The 13,001-nt window shown below is 37.3% G+C and overlaps 1 protein-coding gene and 1 non-coding gene across 2 annotated transcripts in view; one reads left to right on the plus strand and one right to left on the minus strand.

Moving 5' to 3' along the window:
- SAMSN1 (SAM domain, SH3 domain and nuclear localization signals 1) overlaps nt 1-13,001 on the plus strand; it is a 156,465-nt gene that overhangs the window by 87,176 nt on the left and 56,288 nt on the right. The window lies entirely within an intron of this gene.
- LOC125922171 (U6 spliceosomal RNA) lies at nt 7,901-8,003 on the minus strand. Its single transcript, XR_007457608.1, has one exon. It is a non-coding gene; the product is annotated as a U6 spliceosomal RNA (small nuclear RNA).

Genomic DNA, 13,001 nt, shown 5'->3' on the forward strand with positions numbered 1-13,001 from the left:
TATATTCATCAAATTATTTACTCATATATGCAAGTACAACATGATGTGTCTCAGGAGATTATGATGAAATGGCAGAATGTGAGTCAGAATGCCTTAACAGTGTCTTCTTGCTCTCTAGTGAATTCTATCCCTTTGGTAAAGATGTATCACTTGTAAAGTGTGTGTGTGTGTGCGTGTGTGTGTGTGTGTGTGTGTGTGTGCATTTACATTGCTTGAAATACTGAAAACATACTCAAACCTTCTGTATTTATAATAAGATCTATTTAAACCATTTAAGATTAGAAATAGCTAAAGGGTATATAGCCTTAGAAGTGTCAGAGGTTTGAATGCCACCTACTCCAATTGAAAAGTCATTTGTTTGTATCAAATTTGCCAATTATCACTGCAATTCATAATATTTCTAGGAAATACACTTAACAGAAACAACAGGTGTACTCCAGCATCCCTAGTATTGTTCTTAGTGTATGTTTCTTCACAAGTTTTTACTTGCATAGGAATGGACATTTCAAAATATGGATATAAATCAGTTTGTCCAATTAAGATAAAGATCAAAGAAAACCATTCTGGGAACTCAAATGGCTTGCTACTGGAAAATTAATTTTATTCATTTCATGGTTATGAGATTTTCAACTGAATTATATTTGTTATCAATATCAAAATATCAATATCAAAATCACTTAAAGTGTCTGTATCATCATATTAGTACTACTATCATTTTTCATTGTGACCTTCCCATCACTAAACAAGGTAGTCCGGCAGGATGAATTTCAAAGTGTGCCACTTCCTTATCCAGGTAACATACAGAGAGGAGAGCTTCGCTGTAACATTTTGAACCAAACTAAGAGAAGAAGAGTGACCTTTTCTCCATCCTTTTTGTTTGTTTCATAGATGAGGCAATCCTAAGTATAGTGGTCAAGAAGCTTTGGAAATTTTGCAGGTTTTCTCCATTCCTCTTCTCCAGTCTACGCTCCACATTTCAGCCAGAGCTTTCTATCTAACACACATCTGGTTGGGTCACTCTTGTTTCGGCAATAGTTCTTCAGTAATTCCCACCCCATACAAATGTATCCTCTCACTATATTAAAATCTATACTCTTTAGTATGGCACATTAGTTTCCAAGGCTGCCATAATAAAGCAGCACCAACTGGGTGGCTTAAAACATAGATATTTTACTGTCTCACCATTCTGGAGGTTAGAAGCCACAAATCAAGGTGTTGACACAGCCATGCTGTCTCTGAAGCTTTTAGAAAAGGATTCTTCTGGGGCATCTGGGGGACTCAGCGGGTTAAGCATCCAACTCCTGATTTCAACTCAGGTCATGATCTCACAGTTTGTGAGATTGAGTCCTACGTGGGTCTTTGCACTGACAGAACCAGAGCCTGCTTGGGATTCTCTCTCTCTCCTCCTCTCTCTCTGCCCCTCTCCCACTTTCTCTCTCTCTGTTTCAAAATAAATAAGTAAACTTAAGCATAAAGAAGAAGAAAAGGAGAATTCTTCCTTGACTCTTCTAGCCTCTCGTACCCCAGGTGTTCCCTGGCTTGTGGCAGAATAACTCCAATTTCTGCTTTCATTTTCACATGGCCATCCTCTGTGTGTGTGTGTTTCTACTTAGTCTTTGCTCTGTGCATGTGTGTGTCCACATCTCCTTCTTCTTTTAAGGACACTGGCCATATTGGACTAAGAGCTTACCCTATTCCAGTTTTCAGATTAACCAGCTATATCTGCAGCAACCCCATCTCCAAATAAGGTCACATTTTGAGGTACTGGGGGTGTAGATTACAACATAGCTTTTTGGGGGAAGATACAATTCAACCCATAACACACGTCCTCCAAACCATTCATGGTCTGGCTTTAAACCATCTGCCAGCCCCATCATCTCTCTTTCTCTTTGTTTACCATACACACTGGCTGTAAGAAATTACTCCTTACGTCCACTCCAGGATAAACACTCTCATGCCTCTGATCCTATCATATACTCTTATTGTTGCTAGAATGTTTCTTTTTTCTTGTCTGCCCAGAAAATTCCTATTTGGCTCACTATTACCTCAAGCATTGCTTTCTTGGTGAATTTTTTCCCTACTTCTCCACACAAATTAGCAATATTTTTTTCTCAATTTTTTTCTCCACACATTGCAACTTGCACACATACAGAATGTGCTACATTGGATTCTCATTGTCTCTTGGTCTGCCTGTAGTCCCACTAAACTGTAAATTCTTATAAAGCAGTGCCCAGGCCTTCCCATCTGGCAGAATGCCAAGCCCACGGTAGTCATTCAATAAATACTTTTTAAACAAATAAATAGGAGGGGCTGTCCTCAACATCTTAGAATATAAGAATGGTAAGAGAATAACAAAAACAACATCTTATGTCTGTGAGGGATTCAAATCCCACTCAGTCTTCTTTCTGTCTACCTAATAGGTAGAGGGATTATACCAAGTTCTCCTCACCAGTGCAAGAGTCAGTCACAGGAAAGGCCTTAAAGTATATTAAGGTTTTCCAAGATGGTGGCCAAAGCCGCAATGACTTAAAGACCAGCGACAGATGTCTACAGTTTCCCAACTGGTACCTTCTTGAGGTGGTACTGTGTAGTTTCTGTTCACCTACTGATCTTCAGAAGCGGATAGGACCTTTGCTGGTTGATAGAAAGAAGTTGGCTTTGCACGAACCATATGACATACTGATTGCACTAAGGACTAGAAACAACATCCACATTTTTCCTGTAAATATTTATCATGTAAAGAAAGTTTCTTTTCTCTTTCAAAGGAGAAGTGTTAGTTTTTGAAAGAAGCATCTCCACAGGATGAGTGGATAAGTCAAGCTGTAATATTCAGAGAATTCGAGGGCCAAGATTTTAGTGGAGATGGGACCAATATAATTTCTTTCAACAGCTTGTAAGGAGATATTTCATTTCAATGAATGTTTTTTAGGAAAGCTCATCAACTCAGAATTAGAAGTTCTGGAATCAGAGGCTGAGTTGATAGAAGAGGAAATTCAAATAATCAGTTTCCCATATGCATAAAAACAGGATAAGTACTTCATAGGAAAGCTGTTTAAGTAAGATAATTTATGTTAAAAGGTGCTCAAACTTTAGGAAAGAATGTTATATAAATCAACAATAGATCATTATCATCATTAGGAGGTATGTTGATATATCTATCTCATGTGTTTCTCCATAAAGGAGAAAGTATTTTATAAAGTGGTTTATAGTCTGTATATTTCAAAATTTTTTGCAAGATGTTTTTCTCATAATGTCTAATTAAACAATTATTCTGCCTGTCATAGTCCTTTTAGGGGTATGAATTCTGAGATTTTGATCCTGATACTTGTCAATCCAAGGAGGTGGCCCCTAACCTGTGCAAACCTGTAGAGTTTAGTTTGTTCATTCACCCAACAAACACTTCCTATGCTTCTCTCTGTGCCAGCCTCTGCCTTTGAAGTAACCAACCAACCCACCAAACAAACAAATTCAATGGTGTCCAAACACAGAGAGAAGACAAACATGGCCAGGTCAGAGAAAAGAGGAGAGTGGCATAGACAGGCAAAGGCCATAGATGTTCAGGGTAACACCCCCATGTTCTGGTCATGGTAAAGAGTATGGAATTTGTTTTAAGTGCATTTGCAAATCCACAGTTAAATGTTCATTCCCCAATCTAAGTGAAAGTAGAAGTGAGTTCCCCTGTAGAAATTTCCCCTGGTTGTTGGCAGGGGATAAACAGCATACTCAAATATCATTATAACACGTGACAATGAGAGGACATCACGCGTGGGCTTTGGAAATCAGAGGTTGAACATGTTACCAGGAAGTTGGGACACACTGTGACCACATCAGAATGAGGGTGGGGCTTGAATCCCTAAGAATCTCATGCTTTTCTACCTTTGTACTTGAAGGAGAAAGAATGAAACTAGCCTTTGTTAAGACCTTATTTGTGTCGGGAATTGTATACATATTTATATGCATACATGAATACTCTTAAGAGTAAATATTATTTTACCCTTTTACCAGTGAAGAAATTGAAACTTTGAGAGATCAGAGGTTTGGCCCAAGTTTATATAGCTTGTCTGAGTTCAGACCTACATCAGTCCTCTAAAGGGCACATGTTCTCAGGACACCTGAGTGGCTCAGTCGATTAAGTGTCCGACTTTGGCTCAGGTCAAAATCTCGCAGTTTGTGAGTTCAAGCCCCACATCAGGCCCTCTGCTGACAGCTCCAAGCATGTATGGAAACTGCTACAGATTTTGTGTCTCCCTCTACCCCTCGCCTGTTCACACTCTGTTTCTCTCTCTCTCTTAAAAATAAACACTAAAAAAACTTAAATGGCATATGTTCTCATCACACCACAGGGCCCCCAAGGATGGGTGGTATGAGGAAAATCAGACCCCAAGGCAGGCTTGCTCAACTAGTCACCAGAATGTTTACTGTAGGGACCACTTTGGGTGGTTGGAATTCTGTGCCATTGAAAATAAACAGGGAATCCAATTTTCTCTCCAACCAGATATTAGTTTCCAGTTCATCCGTCAGTTTTCTCTGGCTACTGGGCACAGATATTAACTTGGCTCTTTAGCTCACCAAATACTAGTGATCGACAAGGAAACCAGACTTTTCTTTCATTTCTCAAAAGTATAGCCTAAAAGTTGTGGAAAATTTTCTTGATTGAAAGGAAAATAGAATTGAGCTGTGGGTAACATACTTGTAAAATCCTGTAAATGATCACCTGATCTTTCCTTTCCTAGAAATGACAAATTCAGGGCTTTAAAATTAGAATACAGGGGGGTTTCTGAAGAGCCGTGCCTCACTGCGGCTTCACACTTTACATGGAAACCTTACTTTATGTGGGTTGGGTCATGGAAAGCAATGTGTATCTATTTACAATGTACTTGATCTCCTAACAAGCTCTCCCATTACCCTTTGTATTAGGAAGAAAAGAAGGAATTTCATCCAAATGAACACACACACACACACACACACACACATACACACACACACTGACACACACATATATACCACGTATATATACACACGTATATACACGTATATGCAAATGTATGTGATGTGTGTATAAGTATATATATGACACTATGAAACTTGGTTTTGCCGTGTAAACATTTTTACATTAAAAACATCCACTGCAATCACATTCTATTTATTTCTTTCATAATGAAACTGATACGCAATTAATGTATTTCATGTTCTACTGTAGCCAAAGTTGAGGGAATGAAGATCACATAAAGGATTTTAATTATTTAAATAGATAAGGTATACAATTACTATCTCCTACAGCTTTACACTTTTAGTGCAGATTCAAATGGTAAGGTCTGAAAAACAGTCTGGTCCCTCTTGAATTGGCTGTAAATTTTTCTGATGAGTGAAGAGAGAAAGGAAATAGAAATGACTTCGTTCTTCCAGTTTAAAAATAGGTTTTCTGAGGAAAGGAACTCATATATATCTCTTCAGCAATATTTTATTAATTGCATTTTTCTTCAGTAGGTGAAGACAGGAAATCATGGTCTATTGATCAGCACACAGTCTACCTTCCTCTTGTACTTCTGGGGAAAGAAGTATGAATTAAGCAGGGGATTTTAACAGCACATGTGATGTGTACAGTGTTCAGATAAAAGTTCATTAGAAAACACTTTTGTGCAAAGTTAGTTCAATTTGTTTGGTCAGTTTTTGGTCGGAATTTCCTTTCGGCCTAATGAGATATGATTCAGGTGATACTGAATTATAGTCTTAGTTTAAAAATTACTTTGAAGATTTTTTTAATGAAATATAAGTTTTTTTATTATTGTTTTATACTGTCTATAAAGAATTAAAAGGCAAACTATTTCATAAGATACTGTATGTCTGCGCTTATGAAAAGAATCTGAAAATGTCTAGAGAGCACAAATACTTAAATGTGAGAGTGGACTTGACATGGAAAAGCTTCCTGTTTGTGGCCTGGCTTCTTCCTACCATGTCATACCAGTAGCCATGTCCTATGTATACCTTAGAATTCGTAAGGTAGGAGTAGTAGTGACAGGGACTGGTTTTTTGTAATTAGATGTATGTTCCATATAATTAGGATCGTGGCAAATAAGATAAAGAGATTCAAATCTTTCTTTCTTTCTTTCTTTCTTTCTTTCTTTCTTTCTTTCTTCTTTCTTTTGAGATGGGTGAGGGGAGAAAGGGAGAGGGAGAGAAAGAATCTTAAGCAGACTCCATGCCCAGCACAGGGCCTGACACGGGGCTCGATGAAGGGCTTAAAGAGAGGATCTCTCAGGATTGTGATATCATGACCTGACTTGAAATCAAGTCAGATGCGTAACCGAATGAGCCACTCAGGTGCCCCAAGATGCAAATGTTTTAAAGGACAGAATGAAAGAAGAGAGTCAGTGGTGATAAAGATGTGAAGAAACAGAGTTGGCACAACTAGACTTTGCCTAAATGTAGTATATTATCTCCATACGTTTATCAGAAAGATGAAAATCCACACCAACAAATACACTCGGTAAAAAGGTGTGAGGAGAGATGCCAGCTAGAGTTTGGGACCATAAGTGAATGGAGGACTGGAGCAAGTGTCAGTCTCAGGACCTGCAGAAAAGGATGCTTCAGCGCAGTGAGGCAGCATACACCAAAGAGCCACGAAAAGCTGCAGCGTTTGAGAACTGCAGGAAAGCTCCTCCCTCTCCCCCACAGCCCTTCCAGGACACAGAATGATTATTACCTGCCAAACCTGAATGCTCTCGGAGAATAGAACTCCAGAAACTGCCATTGGGGGTCTTCTGCTGAAAAAACTTCCTCGCTGCCCAGGCACCTCATAAGCCCACCCATTTACAGAGCCAATAAGGATTTTCATGCCATGCTCTTAGTGATGTACTGACAGCCAAAGGTAGCTAGACATTTAAAGAATGCCTCAGAGATGAAAGACAGAGATCAAAGCAGACAGAAGAAAGAAGTCAGAGAGAGACCAAGATAAAGAAAGGGACAGAAGGGAAACAACTAATGACAATTAATGACCTCAGAAAAAGAACATATTTCATGTATGTATTTAGTTCTCAGTGTCTAGTACATGCCAGATGCTTCTTTGTACTAATTTTATAATAATGTCTAACATAATGGTCACAGTATCCTCTCTGAGGTATGCAATACTGCCAAGTCCATTTTATAGAAAGGCCAAGGAACTTTCCAAAGACATCCTACTAAAGGTAGAGCCAGGATTTGAAATGAGGTAGCCTACTGTGTTCAAAGGTGCACCCTCTTACCCAATACGTTTACTACCTAATCAAGGATTAAAAACAGAATGTTTTTCAAAACCCACTTTCTTTAGTTTTAATAATATATTACTATTAAAATATAACCAGGAAATAAGAGGTGAGACCTCGAAAATAACCTGTATCTGTCTATGCTGCACTCTTCCCCTGAGTGAATCATTATACTCAGGGCTGTGTTCCTTACTCTTTCCTTTTTTTAAAAGTGTGTTTGTGTGTGTGTGTGTCTTAAAGACAATCATACTATATGTAATTCCTTTGGGAATGTTTTCTTTTCATTTAATATTATATTTTTAAGATTATCCATATGGTTGAATGACAGTTGATTTCATTAGTTTTTACTGCGATATTAAAAATAAAAAAGAACAGAATGTTATAAAAAGAACAATCAGAATGAACTTTGGCAAAATAAAATATTATAGCTAAAAATATTTATTAGATCATTAGTAGAAAAAATAATGGAATTTCCTAGAAGGTAAAAAAAAAACAACAAAAAGAACAAAACAAAGAAAAAGAAGTAGAAACAGAGAAGTACAAAACAATATGCATATCAATTCAGGATGTCTAACATTGGATTAATTAGATTACCAGAAAGAGAGAACAAAGAGAGATGAAGAATTTATTAAACAAACACAGACCAGAAGGTGTGTGTTTCCATTTTGAAACGCTTCATGAGTTTGCATATCACCCTTGTGCAGGGGCCGTGCTAATCTTCTCTGTATCGTTCCAATTTCAGTATACTTGCTGCTGAAGCATGTGTGTTTCCATTTTGAAAGAACCATTGAATGAACAGTACAGGGGATGAAAAAATAACCCATATCAAGGCACATAATATGAGATTTTAGGACATACCAAGCATAAAGGGGAAATACAGTTAGAGACAGGGAGTCCATATGCAATAAACCAGGAATCACAATGGCATTAGACTTTTCAGTAACAACTCTGGGGGCTAGAGGACAATGGAGAGTCCTTCTAAATTCTAAGGAAAAATAAGGGTAGAATTCAATTTTAGGTCAAAATAGCATCCACATGTGAAGGATCTACAAGGACCTAGAACACTGCCATTTGGGAGGTGTGTTTTAGCAAATGAGAAAATAGACAAGTACGATGATGTGAGACTCAGGCCACAGAGTATCCAAATCAAGAGAGAATTGAGAAGTTCCATTTCAGCCTTAGTCACGTATACTTAGAGAATAACCAGATCCCTTTGGAACAGAGAAAAAAATAAACCTGAGATGTTTGAGCATTTGAAATTACAAGTATGACGTCTATATTTAAATATTCAAAACTAATCAGTTGATAGATTTGTTGGGGCATTTATCTGGGATATATTAATAATTATACATAGGGAATCAACTATTGAAAAAAGGAAAGTAATCATGAGCTCTAGAAATGGACAAAAAATTTAAGCATAAAGCACTAAACACAATTTGAGTTAGCCACAGACAATATTTACAAAATAATAATGACTACTGATTTAACTAAATAATTATAAGGGTGTTGGGGAGTGAAAGAGTACAAAATCCTCAAGGATAAAAATAGGAATCAGCAGGTAATGTCTAATACTCAAGAAAGTTTGGGCCTATCACAGAAAAACATGAATGTACACAATGAGAAAAATGCTTTTAATACTAGAGGGAGTCAGGAAAAGAACTACTAGAAATTCTGGAAGTAGACAGGGAAGCTTCTGTTTTTTTGTTTTTTGTTTTTTGAATTTTTACAGAACTTCAAATGGTATTTAGGTGTGTTGAAGGGAAAAGTATTATAGAAATGTGAAAATCGTGACGATAATTTAGATGTGACCTTGAAGCAAGCAGAAACTGGTGAAATGAAGAGTCAAAGATTAAGAGAATAATACATAAATTTTAGAAACATAAATTTGGGAGCTGTTGCTCCAGATCAAGGAGGAAAAAAATGTGCTCCTGGTAGTATCTTCACAGATAGCATGAGTTTATAGATGAAAAGTATCAAAAGTCATCTTTGGGGTACTTCAGAATATAGGTAATTCCATAAAGTGTGGATGAGTCTAATTTGTACTCCTACCTTGATTTTTACACGTGTGAAATTATTAGTAAAGATAGATTGAGGGGCTCTTAACTCTTCTTAGAGTCACAAACAAGGTAGCTTGGGTTGGAGAAGGAAAATGACGTGGTAGCAGGTATCCCTGTGGTGCTGTCTTAATTAAAGAGGGTTCTAGATGGGTTGCACAATTACTGATTTTAAATTATTTTATAAACATGATGATTGAAACACTGTCTCCCACTCAGCCTTACCTTCTTCACATCCTTTACCATTTGGAACCTAATCCCCAAAGAAATCACTCCCATTTTATGGCAGGTCTTTAAATATGCCAATGCATAACTATGATAGAGAATTATGGTTATGAGCTGAGGCTTTGGTTTAAATCCTGATCCCACCACTTCCAGCGAGGCAAACTGGACACCAAACCTAACTTCACCTGGAAGTTGAGGTTGACAACGTTAGAGCAGCTTATGGAGATTTTCTGAGGATTACATGGAAAATATGACTGAAGTACTCAGCATAATGGTAGCCGTATCATCACTCAAAACTGATACTCATTATTTTTAACTGTGAAACTAAGATTACTCTATGAGTATTTATTATAACTTTGAATCATAAAGAGATGAAATTTTATTTTATCATTACTAATGGTGACTACTTAGTCTATATTTATAATCTATTGAATAATCTGAATAGTTTGCACTTATCTCAAACTAAGCTTCCCTAATTATTTTTGTCACTTTGGAACTGGTACACCTCACTTTTTGCTTACTAAGTCTTCTTTTATGTTGTTTTCCAACCTCTTGCCATGCACAGATATGATCTAAGTTCTTTGTCTCTTTCAAGACAGTTTCTTACTGTATGATTCTTTACGTTCCCCATTCATCTTAGATCATTGGTCCTTTTTGTTTATGTCATTCCTCTATTTCTTCTACAACCGAGATAATGAGATAAGATTCTCAGTTATCTTGTGGGAAATTTAAAATATGAAATAATGTTGCAGGCCCAGGCTCTCTCTCAAGAGACTTCCCAGGATCTCTAGGGCCTGACCAGCTGCTCTCCTATCTCAGAAGGATAATGTTTGAGCATACCAAGAGTGGATCCTTTTTTGGGACATACTCTGATCAATCAGCATAGCAATTCATTAACTTATACTAAGAAATACGATTGCAGTGTCTCAGGTATTTGATGTCCGTATGAACAATACATTTGCCTCCTGTGGGCAGACCTACCCAAGGAATTCACTCATCATTTAAAGGTTACTCTTTGAGCTCAAAATAAAAATAAAATAAAGAGAAGTAGTTAGAAAAAAATATAAAAATAAAAAATAGAAAGTAGTTAGAAAAAATAAAAAAAAAATAGTAGTTTCATAAAAAATTTGAAATCCAGCTAAAATTGCTTGATGCATCCATCTCCGCATGATGGATTATCTTGTTAGAGAATTCAGATACTCGAGGTTTACTGAAGCTCTCTTTCTTGAACCCAGGGGCTTGAGTGGGTACTACAAAATATTTGCCTCTGTTACACTTCTTTCTCTATGTGGGGCGAAATAAATTAAGACTTCCTCCCACCTTCTAAGTGGTTTGGCCATCACCCCCATCACTGTTAATGAAGGTATGAGAACTCTGTAATAAAACTCAGTCAGGGCATCATATCACAAGGAGAAATTAATAGGTGAAATGTGAATTTCTCATATAGATTTCGTATGGGTTCTTGGAAGAAAATTAATCCTTGGGATACATATGCTTAATTTCAGGCCTCTCTGAGAAAAACAAACCGCTATAGCTTCTTAACACCTGCTGTTAGTAGGATCAGAATTTTCTCTTCTCTCAAGTATCTCCTCAAAAACTCTTCGTCATTCCATAAAGCAAGTCACTGGGAAAAGCAGAAAAGCCACTGTAAGGCTTTTCAATTAGAAAGACATTAGAAGGGATTTCAAGAGCTTAAGGAAGGGGGTGGGTCCCTTACAGAAAAGGGTTAGTAAATAGGGACTCCAGAGACCCTGGTAAATGACCTCAGAGAGCTCATCCCCACTGTAGGTATGAGGGAATATCCATATCACGATTTCTCTATAAACACCCAAGTGTAAACAAGGAGGTGTTTTATCCATCATATTGTAAGAATAAGTCAACCCCAATATGTTGTATATGGCTATATGACTTTGAAACTACCAACCAAATTATTGAGTAAAGATCTGCAAGAACATCATCAGATCGATATGTGCGTTTGCTTCAAGAAATCCTGTGTAGAGTTGGAATTTGTATGATAGTGTAGGATCTCCGCTTCTAGCAAGCCATAAACAGGCAAGAACAGAGCAGCCCCACTGGGCTTCTTTCTATAAACTTTTCTTCCCCATCTGTAAAGAGAAACCTGCTCCAAGGAGCCAGAAAGAAAAGCAGAACTATCACGTTTAATGTGTTTTTATGATTGACTCCTTCTTTTCTTTATCGTAAGTGACTAAAGTCTGTAGATCTACATGGAATACAATCCACTTTTTCTATAAGATAAGAATTCTATCTTACATTAAATATGAACTTCAGAGTTTTACTTCATGATAACAATCTCACTTCTCTTATTTTTCAAGTTCTTAGATGTTTCTCTGTTGTCCCCCTCCAACAATACATTTGAGGTATAGTCAGGAGTATTTTAGGTTATAGTTACTTAAATCGCTTTCGGTCATGGTTGCCCCAGTAACACATGGAAGCTTTAGATTTACTGTGACGGAGTCCACATGTTGGAGGTGTACACATTAAGGGGGTGTGGGAATTATTGTTCCATTTTAAAAGATTTGAAAACCCTCCTTCCATTGAAAAAAATATATGTGTCTTTAAAGTATAGACTAGGATTAATCCAAACATTACAAATTTCAGTCTTCAACCTGATGACAGGGAACAAAGAGACAGAGGCCATCAGGCAATCAAGATATCAGAATGAAAGGCATCAGACCACATTTTCTTTTACCTATTCTTTTCTGATTTGAATTTGATAATTCATGTTGTAGCAATCCATCAATAAATATTTGTTGAACTACTGAAACAACTCTTTATAGTCGCACTCTGTTTTCTCATAACATCTACATCCCAATAACCGTTATTTGATTGCAGTTTCTCTAACATTTTGACACAACCTATGACGCAGAAATAGTCATATGTATGTCACAAAGTCCCAACCTTGCTTCGCCCTGCCTGGCTTCTAAGACCATTAAGGTAATTTGTAAAAACAAAGCACCCAGACTGCTGTTTTGCAATTTCCCTGCTTCAGAACAAGTCTTAAGCAACATGTGGCTTAGTGGTTTAATCATGATAGGGAGTTAGATGTGCTCAAGACTTACTCTTTACCCCATTCTTATTTCACCTTTGACTTTTGAATTTTCTGGGTCATTCTGGTCACTAATTAAATGTCTTGGTGGCCCCAGAATTCCAAAACATAGTAGATAGTTGATAAAAAAAAATTTGCTATCTTACCACCTGAGATATTTTGAGGAACAAGTTGTTTAACAGACTATGATAGGACTTGAGATGTTTTTAATCTGCAGAAAACAGTTTTCCTGAGTAGTAGAGGTTAGAAAATTGCTTCTCAGGGCACCTGGGTGACTCAGTTGGTTAGGAGTCTGACTCTAGATTTTAGCTTAGGTCATGATCTCCCAGTTCATGAGTTCAAGCCCCACATCAGGCTCTGTGCTGACAGTGTGGAGCCTGCTTGAGATTCTCTCTCTCTCTCTCTCTCTGCCCT

The sequence above is a fragment of the Panthera uncia genome, chromosome C2 (genome assembly GCF_023721935.1).
Source record: "Panthera uncia isolate 11264 chromosome C2, Puncia_PCG_1.0, whole genome shotgun sequence".
NCBI classification, from domain to species: Eukaryota; Metazoa; Chordata; class Mammalia; order Carnivora; family Felidae; genus Panthera; species Panthera uncia.